Raw genomic sequence first — 6,142 nt, forward strand, 5'->3', positions numbered from 1 at the left:
AACGTTTGGTTTATTTATGCTACGCAGTTTGCGCTCTATTGTTACGATAAGAGAAAGAGAGAATCACGGTTTCACTTTGCAGAAAGAGTAAATCGATTTTGATGTTTTGTTCATTCTTCTTTCAAACTGAAGTTTTTTAGATACTAATTTAAAGGAACATGTTAATTTTCTTAGTCCTTTTAGTTTTTTCCTTAAGTCAAATAACCTGTTATTGACAAAGAGTGAGTATGCCATTCTCTTGTGAGTGTCAAGAGAGAGAGAGAGAGAAAAAGAGAACGATCCGATCTTTATTCTCGTCCCAAGTCTCTGTACAAGGAGTTTGGGAGCGAGTAACGTTGTTCTCGATTCAGATTTTTACTCTCGTCCCAAGTCTCTGTACGGGGAGAGAGGATAAAACGTTTTAGTTTTTATTCTCATCCCAAGGCACTGTATGGTGAGAGATTGAAAACGTAGTCCTTAGTGAACTGGTTTTAGTCTCATCCCCAGTCACTGATCTTTTTAACTTTATATATTTCCGTTTTATTTGATATATATGTATATGTTTGTTGATTTTTGCATGTGTTTTTCATTTTGTACTAATGTGCTTACATTATACGACTTATTTCGCAATTCTAACCTTTTGATTTAAGGGAGAATTGCGTGCTTCAGGTAGAAATCAGCTTTATTCATGTCTAATGTGAAATTATTAAAAAATGCGACATCAGTGAAGAAAGTGCGAAAAACATGTTCAGTGTTGCGGAGGGTTCGTTTGTTCGTGCTTGTCGCTTGCCTAGTCCGAGACCTCTTTCAGGCTCCCCTGCACCAGGGAGAAGGAATGTCGTAGGACCTAAGGGAGTGAGGGGTGTAAACCAACGAACAGACGTTCCCTCAAAGGTATCAGACGTTGCTCGTCAAGCACGTCCTTGCCATAAGACAGGAGAGACGAAGTTTCTCCTCGTCTTCCGATGATTCATCTCTTTAAAAGCATGGGCGTAAGGTTTCGAGATGGTTGAAACGTTTATTAGTTCCTTCAGAACAAGTTCAACGTCCTAGCTGTAGTCATCATGAGAGTCCCGTTCATAGCGATGACGTTCATGTACAGACGTTTCTGCCACAGACTCGACGTGACGTTGAGCGGTAGACACCGTAGAGACGACGTGACGTCGAGTGTCAGTCACCGTAGTCACGATATAGTATCGATCAGCAGTCACCGCTGTTACTACGTGACGTTTGAACGTCAGCCACCGCAGTCACAGGTTGATCCGAAGTTAAGTGTTTTGCAAGATATGCTGTTAAAGCTTTCTTCTTTAATAGAAGCTTACGATCCTGTTCCTGTGCGAAAGGATCCTTTGCTTTTTGTACGTCACGGTTCTGGGACACGTGATTCAGGTCTTCAACCTTCTAAACGAGCTTTGTTACGTCACGCTGACGTTATCCCTAGTGACAGCTTTGCTGTTAAACGAGATGCGGAGCATAAATCTCGATGTAACTTTGATCGCTTTGAACGTCAGTCAACGGCCATACCACGTTGAAAACACCGCTTCTCGTCCGATCAGCGAAGTTAAGCAACGTTGGGTCTGGTCAGTACTTGGATGGGTGACCGCCTGGGAACACCAGATGCTGTTGGTATTCCACTGCAGTCACAGCGTGACGTTGAGCTGCAGACACCGCAGACACGACGTGACGTTGAGCGGTAGACACCGTAGACATGACGTGACGTCGAGGGTCAGTCACCGTAGTCACGATATAGCATCGAACAGCAGTCACCGCTGTTACTACGGGACGTTTGAACGTCAGTTACTTCTGTCACGACGTGTAGTAGAATAACATGCTCTGCAGTCACAACGTGACATCGACCCTCCAACTTTAACTTCTGTTCATATACAAGTTAATGTAGCCTGTCAGGCTTTTCCTTCACGTCATTCTGAATATAAATCTCCTTCTCGCAAAGACTTTAGATTTATCAGATGATGTGCCTTCTGAAGAAGTTGATGACCCCCTTTCAACTAATTTACCTTTGGGGAGTCATTCAGAAGAGGAGTAACCTAGGGTGGTCCAACAATCCCTTGGTTTATAATTATGAATTTCTTTAGTGAAATTTTTTCCTACTTGTTTTGTAACGGCTGCTCCGCCGTCTGAGTTTACTCTTGGCATGACTTTCTTCGACTCCTACATTTACGAAGTCAGTTCTCTCTTGTTCTTCCAAGAGTGCCATGCTCTTACTAGGGGACTGGTTGGAATCCAGGAGAAGTTTAGGAAAGTCTGCTTTTGCTTTTCCTCCTTCTTAATTAGCTTCTCGCTCGAGCGTCTGGTGTGACACAGGAGAAGTTCTCGGTTGGGGAGTACCTGCCTCTGCCCAGGGAGACTTCTTAAGCCTTGTGGACTCTCCTCGTCGTTTAGCCATGAGACGCTCCAAGATTTTATGGTCTGCTTCAGAGCTAGACCATCTCCTGTTAGGATTTTTTTCAAGCGTTTGAAGTATTTATTTGTTGGATTGGTCCCTGGAAGCCTTAAGTAAGAAGGTCTCTCCAGCTGTCAATGTATTGCTGTACAATTATGTCATGCATGAACAAGGCTATCAGGGATGGCTCCAATGATCTGGCAGCCACGTTCACTGGAGGAGTACTTAAGATGTAAGTGCGCTCAATGTGTTCATTCTCAAGACAAAGTTCACGATGAAGACTACCAAATCTGTCTTGGCAGCAGTAAGGGAAGGCGACTGGATGGTCTCTCTCGACCTTCAGGATGCATACTTCCACATCCCGATTCATCCAAACTTTCAACAACTTCTGAGGTTTGTGGACGGGAAAGTAGTGTACCAATTTCGAGCACTGTGCTTCGGCCTCATTCCTGCTCCTCTTGTTTTTACAAGGCTCTTGCAAAATGTAGCAAGCTTTCTACATTTTTTGAGGATTCAGAGCCTCCCTTTATTTTGACGACTGGCTAATCAGGGCGTCGTCATTAAATCGCTGTCTGGAGAGCCTCTAATGGACATTAGACCTAACCAAGGAGCTAGGTCTCATAGTGAACGTAGAGAAGTCGTAACTTACAGTACTCCATCCCAGACTATTCTTTATTTGGGAATGGAGATACAGTGTCGAATTTTTCGGGCCTTTTCGTCTCCCACAAGAATGGAACAAGCTCTGTTAAAAGTCTGTCACTTGCAAGAGAAAAACAGTTGCTCTGTAAGAGTTTGAACGAGCCTCGTGGGAACTCTTTCATCGCTGGAGTAGTTTATCTCTCTGGGGAGACTCAACCTTTGCCCTCTCCAATTTCACCTAAACCATTGGAACAAGGAGAAGGGTTTAGAGAGTATCTCTTTGCCAATCTCCAACCCAGTCTAGACATGTCTGACTTGGTGGGACAGCAACATAAGACTTCGAGAAGGTCTTTCTCTTGCGATCAAGAACCCAAACCATGTGTTGTATTCAGATGCATCGGATTTGGGTTAGGGAGCTCCACTGGACAGTCTGGAATGCTCAAGTCTTTGGTCCACGGATCAGAAGGAACTCCATTTTAAGGCAAGTAACATCTCTCTTTTGACGAGATTTGTGCAAGGAGAAATGAATGTCTTGGCGGACTGCCTCAGCAGAAGAGGACAAGTCATCTCCATGGAGTGGACGTTGCACAAGACTGTGTGCGAGAAACTATGGATGACATGGGGTCAACCCACCATAGATCTTTTTGCGACTTCACTGACAAAGAGGCTCTCGACTTACTGCTCTCCAGTTCCAGATCCAGAGGCAGCCCACATAGACGCTTTCCTGCTGGACTGGTCTCACCTGGACGTTTATGCCTTTCCACCTTTCAAGATCCTAAACAAGGTGCTGCAGAAGTTCGCCTCTCACGAAGGGACCAGGTTGACGTTGGTTGCTCCCCTCTGGCCCGCGAGAGAGTGGTTCACAGAGGTACTTCTATGGCTGGTAGACATTCCAAGAAGTCTGCCGTTGCGGATGGATCTCTTGCGACAGCCTCACGTAAAGAGATTTCATCAAAGCCTCCCCGCGCTTCGTCTAACTGCCTTCAGACTATCGAAAGACTCTCTTGAGCTCGAGGGTTTTCGAAGGAGGCAGCTAGAGCGATCGCGAGGGCTAGAAGATCCTCTACCATCAGGATCTATCAGTCGAAATGGGAGGTATTTAGAGACTGGTGCAGGTCCTCCTCTATTTCCTCTTCCAGTGCCTCTGTAGCGCAGATTGCGGATTTTCTGCTTTATCTGAGAAACGGTCATGAAGTTAGAGCGATAGCAACTTCAGTAGCGTTTAAGCGCTCCCTCTCTGTATCCACCATTAAAGGCTAAAGAAGCATGTTAGCTTCTGTTTTCAGGCATAGGGGTTTGGATCTTTCTAATAACAAAGATCTCCAAGACCTGCTTAAGTCTTTCGAGACTTCCAAGGAGCGTCATTTTTCGACTCCTGCTTGGAACTTGGACGTGGTCCTACAGTTCCTTATGTCAGACAGGTTTGAACCATTAAATTCAGCCTCCCTGAAGGATCTTACCCTCAAGACACTTTTTTTGGTGAGCTTGGCTTCGGCTAAAAGGGTTAGTGAGATACATGCTTTTAGCAAGAACATCGGCTTCTCCACTAATAAAGCAGTATGTGCTCTTCAACTTGGTTTTTTGGCCAAGAATGAACTTCCGTCTCGTCCTTGGCCTAAATCATTTGAAATCCCCAGTCTTTCTGAGATTGTGGGGAATGAAGTTGAAAGAGTGCTGTGCCCCGTTAGAGCTCTTAAATTTTATTTATCCAGAACTAAACCGCTACGAGGTTGTTCAGAGGCTTTATGGTGCTCCGTTAAAAAGCCCTCTTTGCCCATGTTTAAGAATGCGTTGTCTATTTTATTAGACTTTTGATTCGGGAGGCACACTCTCATTTAAGTGAGAAGGATCGTAATTTACTTAAAGTCAAGGCTCATGAAGTTAGAGCGATAGCAACTTCAGTAGCGTTTAAGCAAAATAGATCCATTAAAAGTATTATGGACGCGACCTTTTGGAGAAGCAAGTCGGTATTCGCTTCATATTACTTGAAAGATGTCCAGACTCTTTATGAGGACTGCTACACATTGGGACCATTTGTAGCAGCGAGTGCAGTAGTGGGTGAAGGCTCTACCACTACATTCCCTTAATCCCAATATCCTTTTAATCTACTCTTGAAATTGTTAATCTTGTTTTGGGTTGTACGGGAGACTAAGAAGTCTTTCGCAATCTTTTTGATTTGGCGGGTGGTCAAAATATTGTTTCTTGAGAGCGCCCAGATTAAGGGTATTGATGAGGTCCTGTTATAGGGGTGTTCACCCTGGATATAGCAGCTCCTGGGAATTTTTCAGCATCCTAAGAGGATCGCTGGGCTTCGTGAGGATAGCGGACTAATGAGGCAGAGTAATCATCAGAGTCAGCTTCCTTACCAGGTACCTATACTTAAGTTTGTTTTTTGAATATTTGTCAAAAACTCTTGAGCATATACGCCTTTATTGTTTTAATACTGGTCTCTACCCACCACCATGGGTGTGAATCAGCTATTTATATATTCACCGGCTAAGTTTAATATTTAAAAATGATATTTTCATTATAAAATAAATTTTTGAATATACTTACCCGGTGAATATATAATATTAAAGGCCCTCCCTTCCTCCCCGATAGAGACCCTACGGACTGAGAAGAACTGGTTTGGTTGAGAAGTATATGCGGTATCTGGCCGATAGTCGGCGCTGGTGATCACACCCGGCAGCCTTCATGGCGATCGCTCGCGAGTTTTTTGGAATCTGTCGACCGTCGGAGACGTCAGCTATTTATATATTCACCGGGTAAGTATATTCTAAAATTTATTTTATAATGAAAATATCATTTTCTAGTCCACCAAGTCTCGAACTTGTGGGCTAATACCATCTTGAAACGTCGAGATGCGGTGTCTGAGAGATTCCATCAAAAGGTCCCCAGTACTGAGATCAGCAGGCTCAGACATTCTTCCATTATGGGGAAAAACTTGTTCGAGCCTAAGGACGTGGAGTAGGTGGCTGAGAGGTGGAGGAAGTCCAATCAGGACTCTCTCCTACATAGAGCTCTAACATCAAACCCCTATAAACCTCCAGCAACCCAGCAACCACGTCCTACAAAGACCACGAAACCGGCAGCTACAGCGAAGACAATGGTGTCTAAGCCCTT

The 6,142-nt window shown here is 44.3% G+C and overlaps 1 non-coding gene across 1 annotated transcript; it reads left to right on the plus strand.

Annotated features, from left to right (window-relative positions):
- Positions 1–1,489: 1,489 nt before the first annotated feature.
- LOC137652605 (5S ribosomal RNA) lies at positions 1,490–1,608 on the plus strand. Its single transcript, XR_011046370.1, has one exon. It is a non-coding gene; the product is annotated as a 5S ribosomal RNA (ribosomal RNA).
- The last annotated feature ends 4,534 nt before the right edge of the window (positions 1,609–6,142 follow it).

This window comes from Palaemon carinicauda, chromosome 13, assembly GCF_036898095.1.
Source record: "Palaemon carinicauda isolate YSFRI2023 chromosome 13, ASM3689809v2, whole genome shotgun sequence".
NCBI lineage: Eukaryota > Metazoa > Arthropoda > Malacostraca > Decapoda > Palaemonidae > Palaemon > Palaemon carinicauda.